This window comes from Carettochelys insculpta, chromosome 3 (genome assembly GCF_033958435.1).
Source record: "Carettochelys insculpta isolate YL-2023 chromosome 3, ASM3395843v1, whole genome shotgun sequence".
Lineage (NCBI taxonomy): Eukaryota > Metazoa > Chordata > Testudines > Carettochelyidae > Carettochelys > Carettochelys insculpta.
In genome coordinates, this window is record NC_134139.1 from 28,403,089 (window position 1) to 28,417,990 (window position 14,902).

Consider the following 14,902-nt stretch of genomic DNA (forward strand, 5'->3'; position numbering starts at 1 on the left):
CTCAGCTGCATTCGTTCTGTCTTGATGAAGGTGGAAGAGAAGTGAGGGTTGCTTTCAAGTATTAATTGTGTGTCCTGGTGTAGCATGAGAAGAAATTATAGAAATGGTTGTTCAAAATCTGATGTCTCCTGTGATGAAATCCCAAGTTCAGACGGCATAGGTCCCTCAGCTTTAAAGGCAGCAAGGGCAGAAAACAATTAACTGACTTCTGAGCTAATTTTAGAAGTTCTTAAACAACAAATCAGAGAACTGAGGCATCCAGTTGTAAACCTCCCACTGTTATCCCTTAAATGGACATGAGATTTAGCAAGAATGTTTATGTTGCTTGGATTGAGCCTTAGAGAACTCTTTAAATATCATATCATGTGGATCATGTTTCAAAAATGGTGTGGTGGTAGAGGGGGAAGGATTGGAAGTTTTCTGAATGCTTGTTAGAAAGAAGTTCCTGTCCTGGAATGTGTGCAAGGCTAAAAATCACTTCATCATAGTATTGCAACCCACTTCACCATCACTGTTTATTGTTTGTTTGGTTTTGCCCCCACCCCTTTTTTTTGTTTGTTTGCTGCTACTGGTTTCTAACCTTTTGATCAGTAACTGACTTGTTGGGAAACTAGAACTGCACAGAAAACAGGCTGGGGCTTCAGGAGTAGCTGTCCTAGAGACAGCAGGAATCAGCTGTTAGAAATGTAAGGTAGCTACGCTGTTGGAATCATTGGGATATGTAAGGGGAGGGGAAGAGAGATGGTTGGGATCCTCTTCTTTTTGAAGGAGTGATCAGAAGACAGAATCATAGAGCAGTAGAACTTGAAGGGACATTGGGAGGTCATTGAATCCATGAGGGAGACGAGTTTCTTGCTGGGTTCTAGAAAGAAGAGAAAGGTATTTAAGAGAAGATTCTTCCTCTTTACAACCTTAGTGAAGAAAGTTTATACAGTCCTTGGCATCCTAGGGCTAACATCAGCTAGTGGATGCTGGAATTTCTGATGCATCATTTCCAGTATGACTAACTAGTATAAGTCAAGATAGATTTATCTGAGGAATGCTTTGCTCATTTGTGTCTGAGGAAACACAGTGGGCCTTTCACTATAGTACCTGAGCATTGAATTTTTGGGACAATGTGGACTCTTAAAGACATGACAGCCATGATAAAAAAGGACATGCTATTTTGATTTTTTTCAAAGAAACATTTGATAATATTTCTTATCTAAGTTGAATGTGAAGAGCTGAATGTGACTTTCCTTCAAAAAAAGTTAAGCATATGCATACACATAATTGTATGAGGATTCTGAATATAGTAGGACTACTCCCATGCTTAAAAGCTTTGATGAATTGGGGCTTAAAGTAAGAAGAGAGGGTATGGACAATTGGCACTAAAACAAAGGAAAGGACTCAGGTTCACCTTAAACAATGTTACTGCTGGATTCCAGAGGATTGCATTTGTTTACTGTACAGGCTTTGCTAGAAAAGTAAGAATTACCATCGTATTTGCACCTCTGTTACTGTAGAATTAATGACATTCCATTTTATTTCATACTTGAAGTGCAGTCCAAGTACTTCAAATGCCACAAAACCCCAAAGTACATGGTTCTTATTGGATTGTTAAAGGAGACTATAGCAGGTATGCATGAACTAAACATGAATTTGTGTGGCATTTGGTGCTATTTAAAATACTACATTAAATTCTGGAAAACAATTTCATCCCCTGTTCAGCAGCACATAGATTTATCTGAAAGCTGAAGTTTCATGTGCAGCCACATTCAAAACTGTAAGTCTCAGGGAGTCTCAGGGCAACAAACAGTATATTAAATAGAGAAATCATAAAGCACACAAACCAGGAAAATGTTTATAGGTTTTGCTACTGCAAATCTTAGAGGCCAACATTCAGCTATACAGTTGAAATACATAGAATAGTGGGCAAAATCAAAGTTTACCAATATGATCAAAGCATTGAAACCACATAATAGTATTGACAGTGGTAAAACGTGAATAAACATTCACTTGTTTCATTGTACATTGCAATGTTTTCATTACAAGCTCTGTAAGATCTTCCGTTAATCTGCTGTATCTGAGATGAACCCAATGATTCAAATTTCAGATTGTTGGGCATTGGTGATCACAGGTTAGAAACCATGGAGGGAAACATGGAGCAGGGAAACAGGTAATAGAAGATTTCACATAGTTTTGTGGAATCTAATGAGCTTTAGTTAGACTTCTGAATGAGTCAAATTAAATCCTGAAGTGTCCAAGTCTTATCCATTTCAGAGGCTACTATATATCTGGGAGGGACAACCCAGCTAAGATTAAATGATTCAGTCTATCTCAAAAAACTGTTGTAAATGTTTCTGCTCAGCCAATCACACGCATCCATATCTCGAGCCCATGCACTGCAGCTATCTTGATTACCATTTTTTCAGTGCTAAATCATTAATTCTTTCCTCCCATGATATAGGTGATGAAACTGATGGTTCTATGCAAACCTTAACCCTATAGCATAAACATCACCAAAAAGGCAGAGTCGCAGCTGCTGCTCATTTTCCTTGATAATTACTCACATAGTCAGTGCTTGATAATATGGTCCTTATTTTCATGATATGCTTGGTCTACTCTTTGCAGATAGGGATCATTTTCCAAAATTCTGTGTTCTATTCTCTGTTTTTCTCTGCCCTGAAATACAGTAGATTATGTTTCCTCTGCACGGTAATATTACCGCTCTCTTTAAATAAATAACTGCATCTGTAATTTCCCCCATACCTCTTAACCACTTTTGCATTTTGGTCCTATTTGCCTCACCTCTTTAATAATATTCAAAGCATCCAAGCAGTGAGAGAGGCCTTGTTAATGCACCTTTTTTTTTTTCAAATGAACAGCATTTATCTACAGACACTTTAGATCAAAGAAAAACAGAGTCAGAAATTTTAATTTTAATAAGACGTGCACAACATGGCATACAATTTTTATTTATGCAAATCATTGTTAATCCAGCCAGTCAATTACCTATCATACTCTACAACAATGAACTGCAATGCAAAAATGTGATGTTACTGGATGTTTACATATGGATTAGACATTTTTAATTCCCCAGAACTACAATTATGTGATGCTAGAAAGATGTTTACAAAGATTTCAAGAAGTTTAGCTGAGACACCGTGAAATCAATTTTGCACAAAATGTGGGTTCATGGAAAATAATTGGACAAAATCTAACTTTTTTTTACAAACTTTGTTGATAAAGGTAATACTGTTGTTGTAGTAGCTTCTGTAAGGCATTTGACATTTTAATTAAGAATTTACAATGACACAATCAACATGGCATGCATTACATGAATTAAAACCTGGCTAATGGATAGGTTTCAGAATGTTATTGTAAATAGAAGATGTGTTTCTAGTGGGGGTACCAGACAGTTCAGCTCTATCCTATTTAATAGTTTTGGTCAATAGCTTGGAAGAAAATCTGTTAAAATCTTTACTGGTAAATTTTGCAGAAGAGGCACAGGTTGGAGGAGTGATCAATAAGGAGGACAGTCTTAGATGCAGATGATCTGGATCCCTTGATAATATAGCCACAAACAAACAGTGCTTTTCACCCCAGACAAAATCATAAATCTAGGAACAGAGGATGCTGGCCACACTGAGGCTATGATTGGACTACAGCCATCTGTCAACAGAAGTTACTGTCAGAAGGTATCTTCTGACAAAACGTCTGTCAACAGATCGCGACCACACATGAAGGCAGATCGCTCCATCAGGCCAGACTGCCCAGCCACTATCTTGACAGAATGGCCAACCAGAAGCACAGCAGACAGGGCTGCCTGGTGACCCTGGGAAACCTCGGCAGTACCTCAGTCGATAGATGGCATCTACACACAATAGCAAATTGAAAGAGCAAGCCACTGACTGGGGCCTCCAGACAGGGCTGCTGGGGGAAGTGTGTACATGGGCACACTGTCGACAGAGGCATTATACCTTATCGAGAACAGAGATAATGTTGCTGACTGAACATCTGAGTTTTGTTGACAAACGCTTGACAGAGAGCTTTTACAGTGTAGGCATGTGGCGAGTTTTGTCAACAGAAGCTGCTCATGTAGCTGCAGCCACAGAAGCTCCATCTGTTGACAGAGGGCCTCTGGGAGCATCCACATGGCTTTTTTGTTGTCAGATTCTGTCAAGAAACGCTTTCTGCCTCATGGGGGAGAGGCAGAAGGCTGTTGACAAAAGTGCCAAGTTTTGTCAACTGAACGTATTTTTAGTGTGTCTCCATGAGTTTTGTGGACAAAACTCTCTTGTGTAGAAGTAGCCTTACAGAATAGGGGACACTACCATGTGAGGCAGTGCCTGTCAGTAAAAAGATTAGTGAGTCATAGTGGATAATAGGCTGAATTTGAACTTACTCTGTGACTCTCTATGCAAAAGGTCTGATGTGCGTCTTGAATATATAAACAGTGCAATAGTCAGTAGGAACAGAGAAGCCATATTACTATGACACTCCCCTCCCCACACTTGTATTCTCACCCTAAACCATCATGTAAAGAATTTTTATATAAAATATACCTTGCGGGATCATTTGGAAGGTAATAACTTCCTGCTTGATATGATCATGGTGAAATATATGGAGGCACTTAATATGTAAAATTATGAATTTTTCCTGTATGGTGATACCACATGTGTCAAGACCAGACAGCCTTGCCGAGGTAGACAGGTGCACCCTAAACACAGGCTTGTGGATGTGCTTCAGTTTACATATAAACTGTGAACAAGGCTGTCAGACTAACAAGGGAAGAATATTTCAGGAAACAGCAAATTTCATTTTTTATTAACACAATCTGAGTGGGAGAGTGCAGCATGGGGTTTCCTTTACCCCCAGACTCCATGTAATTCTCCTCACAACTTGAATACATTTCACTTTGAGGGGTAACCTTTGGAAGAATCCATTTTTGGACTGTGCAAAGGAGCAAACTGCTGTAAGTTATCTTTCATCAAAATATCCACTCTCCCCACATCCTCAGTTTAACTAGCTGTATCTAATGTGCCTATTGAATTTCATGAAGTCATGTGGTCTTTTCCCTTAGCTGATTACATGCATAAACAGCTAGAATCCCTTGTGTAGGAATGCGCTGTATGATTTTCCCTGGCAGCCAAGTGATTTAGGAGTACATATCTTATGCTGTTAAATCACTTAGGTTAATTTGATAACAAGTCCTGTGGCACCTTATAGACTAACAGATATTTCGGAGCTTAAGCTTTTGTGGGCAAAGACCTGCTTCATCAGATGCATGAGTGGAATCTCATGTATCTGACGAAGTGGGTCTTTGCCCACAAAAGCTTATGCTCCAAAATATCTGTTAGTCTATAATGTGCCACAAGACTTCTTGTTGTTCTCGAAGATACAGACTAACATGGCTACCTGTCTGATACTTAAGTTAATTTGTAAATTCCATTCCTTGGACTGAAGATGACTGGGAAACAAGGGAGGTATGGCCATGTAGTCATAGAACTCCCAGCGTTCCCTCTAGTTGTGTTAAGGGTATTAAAGGTATGTTTAACTTTGGGCTTATTTGCATATTGAACAAATGTGAGAAACACCCCTGGTGGAATGGTGATATACATTTTCATAATCTGTTTTTAAGTTATATAAGGCTGTGTTAGGTAAAAGTGAGGAACTAAGCTGCTTGAGCAACAAGTTGTGAAACTGTAACCAAACTCTTAAGATAAATAAAGATGGTAATGGAAAACATAATATTGTCCCACAGGCATGCCAGAAATGTTAAGCAAATTGTGACTTTAACATATGACTGAGCAATGCATAAAGCATTTCAAACTACTAGGTAAAATGAAATAAATGGTTAGTAACTGATAAATTGGCCCAAACTGTTGCAATCTTTCTGTAAGGTGGAAATCTAAAGTATTTAGGGCACAAAGGTGTTATATAAACCTTCAGCTCAGTCCAATACAATGCACGTATAAGTCCTGTAGCTTTCTGTAAGTTTATTTTGTACCAGTTGCTAGGCCTATATTAAGTGTTATGGCTGTAAGAAATCTTGATTGTTCCTCTCTGTAAAATAAATTGCTTTTTGTACCAGGGAGAGAGAGAGTTCAGTGGTTTGCAAACTGGCCTGCTAAACCCCAGTGTGTGAGTTTGACTGTTGAGGAGCAGCATAGCTTTTTTTTTTTTTTTCAAATGGATGGTGCTTCGTCCTGCCAAAGCAGAGGACTGGACTCATTGACCTCCCAAAGTCACTTCCAGCTCTATAAGTTGTGTATCTCCATAAAGTAAGCTTTCCTTTGTGTGAGTGAGGAAAATGTGAATGTGTGTGCGCAATGGAATCATTCCCTGAAGCTGGCCTGTCTGGACTACCAGGTCCCAGCAGCACCCTGATGGCCAGAGAATAATAGGAGCTGAGCCCTGCAAAACAATCCACCCAAGAAAGAGAGGAAGACCGCATCAAGAGAATATCAAAGTCCCATCTGCTGTTAGCTGATGACTTATGTTCTTAAAGAGTCCTGAGCCGGTGGTGATGACTCATGGCTTTACAACATCCTAGGGCAGTGAGACTGGACTGAAGCATATAAAAATGACTGCAAAGCTTTAGGTGTTCTTCTTTTTTCTGTTTCTTGACATCTCCTCTCTGCAGGAGTCAGTATCTCTGGGATAGATGGTGCTGCCTGCCTTCTCCTGATTACTACATGGACAAGAAAGAGAGCAAGCTGACAAGGAGGTCATACAATCAGTTCTCTGCCCCACATTCATGACTGTAGCCAGACACACTGGACCCTCTATACCTTGGCTTACTCTGCTGTCCCTACGCAACTCTTCATCTGGGTGAGGTCACCTGTGTAAGTGTATTAGTGAAGTAGGGTATGTGTGTGAGTGTTTGAAAGCTAGTTCCCCTTGTTCCTTTAATCCAATAGTGGCAGTTAATACAATATACATCAGGATAACCCTGGGGTGGTGTTTAGTGTAAATTAGGCTAACAAATGGGACGTATGTGGCCTAAGCTGTAGACTCTGATGGAGACATCTGATGGTGACTGGATGATGCTAGGAGTGTAACTACCCCCAGATTTTGTTTGTATGCACTGCGTAACAACCCTGTGAACGATGATCAGTTTTGGAGCAGTGACCACTGCAACTTTTATCCCCAGAAAGGTGAGTTAGAGCTATCTTAACTTCTGGCTTTCTGTATTTGTATTCTGATTAGTTCTAGATGCATAATCTTGGATTGATTACAAAAACTGGTGTCTTAATGATTTGATAATTCAAACCAAACACATTCTTACAGAAGGACTTGAAGATAAGGGGTGGCTTTTGCCTCAGCATAAACAGAAGCCATTATAATTCTCACACTATCTGGGTAGTATGAACTCCCACAGGAACTGGGTCATGACACATCTTGTGTTTCAATCACCCTTCTTTCATAGAGGAGGTAGTATTGCCAATGTTCCTCAATCCTTTAGTTAGTCATTAAATTCGAGAGAGAGAGAGTGAAAAACAAAGGACAAAAAGAAACTGAGAAAAGGAATACCTATGGACTTGGAAGGTAATTAGACAAATGAATCCAATTGCTGACGTGGAAGATTTTAATGATAAACAAGGTGTGTTAGAGTAACTGTCTACTGAGTGTGGATTTTTGTCCACCTTTAGTGGTTATATGTATTCTAGATAGAATAAAGAGAACTGTAGGTACAAGGCTTTAATAAGAACAAAAGGTTCCGAAAGGAGAAATCAAGTATAGATCAAATAGAAACTTTACAGATCATCAACTGTCCCTCAAATGACAGTCTTCTCTTTGAATTTTACTGATTTCCAAAAAGTCTTTGATACAGTGGATAAAACTATTCTAGGGAAGTTGCTACAGCACTATGGAATTCCTCAAGTTCTGAACACTTTTCAGTCTATGAAAATATGACATGATATATAGCAGCAAACTGACAGCCATCTGAAGTTACGGCACACATCAGACACAGATGTGTTATGTCATCCATAATATTTTAACTGGCTGTGAATTGGATAACTAAAAAAACCCCCATAAAATAGCCTTTTACGTAGAAGTTAGAGGAAATTGTACAGATGACATCAACTCACTGTTCCATAACCACTGAGACCTGCAAGTCAAAACAAATAATCTACATGTCTATGCATAATTACTGGGGCAGATAGACAACACTGAGAAGTAAAGCCTTGATAATCCATCTACAAGAAACACCAATAACACTTTCTGGTAATGACGCAAGATGTGATATTTCACATTTCTTGGCAGCAATATAAATACAAAAGGTGAAGACATGAAAGATAACCCGGAGAAAAGAAAATCTTGCCATTGAAATTAAAAATTAAATGTTTAACACCATGGTAAAGTTACTGTCCAAACTCCAAGTTTTTATAAACATCTGCTTTAGACAAATCCTGCGTCAGATGGCTAGAAAAAAGGTACAAATGAAAAACTCGGAAGGAGAATGAAACAGAAACCACAAAGACATGAAATTAAAGAACAAAAATGGATATGGATAGGACATACAAGCCGCGCCTACACTAGCCAGCTATTTCGAAGTAGCCGTGCCAACTTCGAAATAGCGCCTGCCACGTCTACACGCGGCGAGCACTATTTCGAAGTTGAAATTGATGTAAGGTGGCGAGATGTCGAAGTTGCTATCCTCATGAGGAGATGGGAATAATGCCCTACTTTGACGTTGAACGTCGAAGTAGGGTACTTGTAGACTATCCGTGTCCCACAACATCAAAATAGCGGGGTCCTCCATGGCGGCCATCAGCTGAGGGGTTGAGAGACGCTGTGCCCAGCCCCTGAGCTCTATGGTCGCTTCATGCAGCACCCCCTTAAAACTCCCCGCCCCCTTATTTCCTGTGCAGGAAGCTGAGAGCTCATGCTGGCAGCAGCACTGCCATGTGCCCAGCCTGCACGTCCCTCTGCAGCCTCAACCCAGCACCCTGCACCCCATGGCAGCCAGCCAGCCCCCCAAGCGCCCACAGGGCACCCCCCCAAGGGGACCCAGGGCTCCCAGCCTGCCAGCCAGTGGGGGAAGAGGCAGCGGGGAAGGCCGAGATCTGGGACCTGCACCCCAGGGGCCCCCCCAGGAGCCCACCCCTGGGACACCAGAGGAGGAGGAGGAGGAGGAGGAGGAGGGGGCCTCCAGCGATGGGGGGCTCCAGATCGCCCTCCCCTCCCTCAGCTCCAGCAGGGCATCCGCCTGATGGGTGTTCCCCGACCATGGGAGCGGAGCGTCAGGTATGTACCCTGTGGTGCACACCCCCGGGGTTAAGGGGTGGGGACAAGAGACATGACCAGGGCCCTCTACACACCCAGATGACCATGACCTTGAGGACAGCAGTGGCATGTCCCTCAGAAGAGTCCATCAACCCCTGCCCCCCAGCAGTACAGTGCCATGCCCCATCCCTGGGATGCGGGGAGTGGAACCTAGGGTCCCTGGGGGGGGTTGGACACCCATCATCATCATCATCAGCATCTTCGGGGGACGGGGATGGGGAACCAGCAGCAGAGTGGTGGGGGGACAAGGGCCACGGGTCAGGGCCCACACTAATGGCTGTCTCCACTCTTCTTCCCCCCTGTGTTCCACAGCTGCACCATCGGAGGGCCCGGAGAGCACCGGCGCGCCATCTGTGGTCCTGGAGATCCCACCAGGGCCATCCCACCAGGCCAGCCCCTCGGTGGAGCACGGACCAGGCCCAGGACGAGCCTGACAGCAGTGGGGCCATCTGCAGGCGTCCACGGACCCCCAGCTGCTCGTGACCCTCCGGCGTCAGCTGGAGGTGTCCGAGCTGTGCCTGCAGGTGGAGGAGCAGTGGCTCCACCTCAAGGAGAGAGCACTGGCCTGGCGCCAGGAGGCTTGGGGGGCCTTCATGAGCATGTTCCAGGACATCGCGTGGCACTTGGTCCCCCCTGCCACTCCACCCGCCGCTCCACCTCCCGCTCCGCCTGCCCTCCCTCCACCATTGGCCATCCTGGGGCCTGCCACTGAGGGGGACCATGGGCCTCCGGACACCGCCCGGCCATATCTGCAGGTTCTCCCGGCCCCCACGCAGCCTCGACTGGGCCCCCGGCCAAGACGTGGGTCGCGCCCCCCCAACACCAGGCGCAGGACAATAGGGGTGCGTGGCAGAGGAAGTTGCCCCCCAAGGCCCCCTCCTCAATCCCCCTATGTTTGTGTAAATAGTTTTTGTTCTATCCCTGTTTTGTACCTGCCCCCCCATGTACATAGTTCCCTCCTTCTTCTTCTGTTTTCTATTAATAATACAAGAGGTTACAGGGTTTTGTTTAAAAAAAAATCCATTTCTTTATTGTACAGAGGTGTGGAGGAGGTGCGTGCTCTCGGGTTCTCTGTGGTATGGGTGTGGGGGCAGGGAGTGTTGTGGAGGATGGGGGGGTACAGCGGGTGGCTCACCCGCAGCTGGCCCTGCCAGCATTCACCCTGCAGCCTGGTCAAAATGGGCCCGTAGGGCCTCCTGGACCTGGATCCCCTCAGGGTCGACCTGGCGACTGGGGGCAGTGGGTGGCTGGACGTCAACCCTGCCAGCCTCCACAGCCCAGCCCTGGAAGAAGGCCTCTCCCTTGCTCTCCACCAGGTTGTGGAGTGAGCTGCATGCGCCCACAACCTGGGGGATGTTGAGGAGGCCTGCATCCAGGAGGGTGAGGAGACACCTCCAGTGCCCTTTGAGGTGGCCGAAAATGTGCTTGACCACCTGGCGCGCATGGTTCAAGTGCGTATTGAACCGCTCCTGGCTGGCTGTGGCATGGTCCGTGTACGGGTGCGTGAGCCAGGGCTGGAGGGGGTACATTGTGTCTGCGACGATGCAGAGGGGCATGGTGGTGTCCCCCACAGGGATCTCCCACTGGGGGATGTAGGTCCCCGCCTCCAGCCAGCGGCGCAGGCCTGAATTTCTGAACATGCGGGCGTCGTGGGTGCTGCCAGGCCATCCAACATAAATGTCCAAGAGGCAGCCCCGGCTGTCCACCAAGGCCTGGAGGACCATGGAATGGTATCCCTTCCTATTAAGGAAGTGTCCTTCGCTGTGCTCCGGGGCACGAATGGGGATATGGGTCCCATCCAGAGCCCCAAAGCAATTTGGGAAGCCCAGGCTGGCAAACCCCGCAATGGCAGCATCCGGGTCCCCAAGCCGCATGAGCCTGTGGAGGAGCAGGGCATTGATTGCGCGGATGACCTGCAGGGGAAGGACATGAGAGAGCACCAGTGAGAGGTGTGCAGGGTGTGTCTGGCCTTCCCCCCCGGGCTCCCCCCTACACCCCAGGGCTCCCCCTCAGGGCTTCCCCCCCGGGCTCCCCGCCCAGGCTTCTCCCCCCAGACTCTCTCCTGGGCTGCCTCCTGGGCTCCCCCATTCCCCTGGGTCCTCTTACCTCTGTGAGGACAGCCCTGACAGTGGTCTTGCCCACGCCGAACTGCTGCCTTACGGATCAGTAGCTGTCTGGAGTGCCCAGCTTCCAGACAGCGACGCCGACCCATTTCTCTATGGTGAGGGCACGTTGCATGGCGGTATCCTGGTGCCGTAAGGCAGGGGTGAGCCACTGGCAGAGCTCCAGGAATGTCTGCTAGCTCATTCGGAAGTTCCGGTGCCAGCGGTCATTGTCCCACTCACCGAGTACCAGCCGCTCCCACCAGTCTGTGCTCGTGGGGTATCTCCACAGCCGGTGGCGTATGTGGCGGGGGGGGAGGGGCTGGGAGGGCAGCAAGGTCTGGGGCTGCTTCCTCATCTCCCGAGGACAGCTCATCTTCCTCAAATAAAAGATGGTCAGCTGCCTCCTACATGGCACTGAGCAGGGCAACCACTGCTCCTCCAGGGGCGGGTGTGTGGGCATCTGGCTGCTGCTGCTGCTGCTGCTGCTGCTGCTGCTGCTGCTGGGGGTCCATGCTGCTTACACGGGGTGTGCGTGCCTGTGGCTCTGCAGACCGCGTGCTGTGCAGGCTGAATGTGTCTGGGAGGGGCCCTTTAAGGGAGCGGCTAGCTGTTTCCCCGGAAGTGCTAGTCCACCCTGTGACCCTGTCTGCAGCTGTTCCTGGCACCCTTATTTCGACTTGGGTCTCTTTGGTGTGTAGACGCTCCCCTGCAGCACCTACTTTGATGTAGTGCTGTCCAACGTTGACGTTGAACGTCGACGGCACCAGCCCTGGAGGATGTGTAGACGCTATTCATCGAAATAGCTTATTTCAATTTCGCTACAGAGAGCAAGGACCCACACAGCATAATAAGACTAGTGTTGACTGGAACCCCTAGGGCAAGAAGTAATAATGAAGATACAGACTTGAAAGCTACTAAAATGAGACAGAAAAAATATAAGACCACAGCAGTCAATGGGCAAAGGTGGAAGTCAGTATCTTTCTGTTGGAGCAGAGATGCATAAGAGATAGAGAAAATATACAAAGAGCTTAATGAGTCTATACTGTCTCCAAGCAAATAAGCCTGATTCTGTAGCTCAGGCAGTTGATTCATACTTCTAGTTCCAGAGATCATGGCCTTTAATCTCTGCAAACTGCAACCAGCCCAGAGCTGTTCACCTGTGAATTGGTGTTGTTAATTACTACCATTTTATTCTGGCAAATTCCCCATTCCTCTGCTAACAAGAGTGATTCTGATTTTTTTAATTTGTTTAATGATGATGTATCCAAGCAGCCTCTTCAACAACTTGGTTTCAAGCTTGCCACTCATTTTCACTTGGTCTTTACATATTTCCTCATTGCTCTTAGGCAACAGAGGAAGGATGTTTGGGGATTTTAAAAAAGCAACAACAAAAGTGAAGACAAGCAAATTTGGTCAGATTTCTGCTTAAGTTCTCCCATTGCATAGTAATGTAATACAATACTAAAACTGTTTGAGCCATTTTTTTTAGGGAGATACCAGGAAAGAAACATAAATGTCTCTAAAAGTACAGAAGCCTTATGCACAATACAATAGCATGTTTTTCCTTGCTGTAAAAGCTTTGGTTATAAATGAAATAACTGTTTTTGGCAAGTTGCAGAAGACTTTATGCATGATAAAGAATTCTCTCTTCTTCCTTAAGCACTTTTATAGGCCTCCAGCTCCAAACAATATTCTGATACTTTATTTAATTCTAGTTCAAGCCTGAACAATCAAAACTAAAAAGCCTCATTCAACAATATTATACTGTTAACATTCTCAAGGTTGCCTGGAGGAAATCCTGAAAACGCTAGCAAATTGCCAGCACACTAGGATGTGATATGCTAATTCAGAAACTTAAACATTTTCTTAATAAAAAATGCATAGTGCTATGTAAGTATAGCAAGTTGTTTTACTACAGTTTTTAATCTATGAGAGCAAATTTTGGCAGTTAAGAGGTGTTGTTGAGGTGGGAAATCTGTACTGCATCAGCTTGCTGCTAAGTAATTCACTGTGGCTACGTCTACACTAGCACACTACTTCGAAGTAGCCTATTTCGACGTAAGGACATCGAAATAGGCTATTTTGACACGCATTGTCTACACATCCTCCAGGGCTGGTGTTGTCAACGTTCAATGTCGAAGTAGCGACGGAGAACGTGGAAAGGAGCCGCCCCGGAACGAAATGCGGAGCGTCCACACACACAAGTGCTCCCTGTCAAAATAAGGGGCCAGCAAAGCTCCAAGCTGCTCCCTTAAAGGGCCCCCCCACACACACGGCCTGCACAGCATGAGATCCACAGAGCCGACAACTAGTTGCAGACCCTGTGCATGCAGCATGGACCCCCAGCTGCAGCTGCAGCTGCAGCAGCAGCAGACGCAGCAGCAGCCAGAAGCCCTGGGCTAAGGGCTGCTGCACGAGGTGACCATAGAGCCCGCAGGGGCTGGACAGAACGTCTCTCAACCTCTCAGCTGATGGCCGCCATGGAGGACCCTGCTATTTCGAAGTAGCGGGACACGGATCGTCTACACACGCCCTAGTTTGACGTTGAATGTTGAAGGAGGGTGCTATTCCCATCTTCGGATGGGAATAGCGATGTCGACGTCTCGCTGCCTAACGTCGATTTCAACGTTGAAATAGCACACGCCGCAAGTAGATGTGACGCGTGCTATTTCGACTTTGTGCCTGCTACTTCGAAGTAGCCGGCTAGTGTAGATGCACCCCGTGTAGAAATTGCACTCCAGTTGGTTCCACATAGCTAGTTACTGTGCAGCAAGATAGTATGCAGTTGATTCACACCCTGGTTTGACACACAATCATTTCCAGTGTAGACAGGCCCCAAGAGGCCTGATCCTAGTTTCACCAAGTTAGTAGAGTTTGTAATTTATAATAGGGTGCATGAATGTGTCAGGAAAGTTTGTATCTCTGTTGTGGTCATGATCATGATGACTTAACTTCATGGAGTATCACAGTCTTAAAAAAAGGTTCTATAAGCTTTATCATGTTGTTGACCCAGACAGAGATCTGACACTAGTGACATTAAAGTCCACAAAAGAGATATTTTTATTAAAACCTGATCCATTCAAGTGCTTAGACTTGTGGTGTGGGCAACATTGATCAGAGACTGTCATCTCTCATGGAGCCATTGCATCCCAGGTAAGCATGGCACTTCCATCCACTGCCCCTGAGAACACTCCATTCCATTCCCTGCAGATTCTGCCCTCCCCTCCCCATCTTGCCTCCAAATTCCCTCTCCCGCCTCCAAACTGCCTCCCAGAACCTGCACCCCAGACTAATGTTCCCTCTAATCTTGTCCATCCATATGCAGAACAATTTTTATGTTCACCAATGCATGTGTGAATGGGCATCACAAGTAGAAACAAAAAACTGTGGGCACTCCACTAATCAGCTGGGTGGTGCTGGAATGTCTCCTGCGTGGCTGCACAATTGCACAGCTTACTGAAAACACTGTCCCAGACCCCCACTTTGATCCAAACTCCCTCCCAGAGCCTGCACCTCTCCTT

At 45.7% G+C, this 14,902-nt stretch overlaps 1 long non-coding RNA gene across 2 annotated transcripts in view; it reads left to right on the forward strand.

The window, feature by feature from the left end:
- Window positions 1–14,902, forward strand: part of LOC142010231 (uncharacterized) — a 263,641-nt gene that overhangs the window by 234,333 nt on the left and 14,406 nt on the right. For both annotated transcript variants that reach the window (XR_012644737.1, XR_012644736.1), the window contains one exon: window positions 6,629–6,830. This is a non-coding gene — a long non-coding RNA (uncharacterized LOC142010231). The remainder of the gene's footprint in view (window positions 1–6,628; window positions 6,831–14,902) is intronic.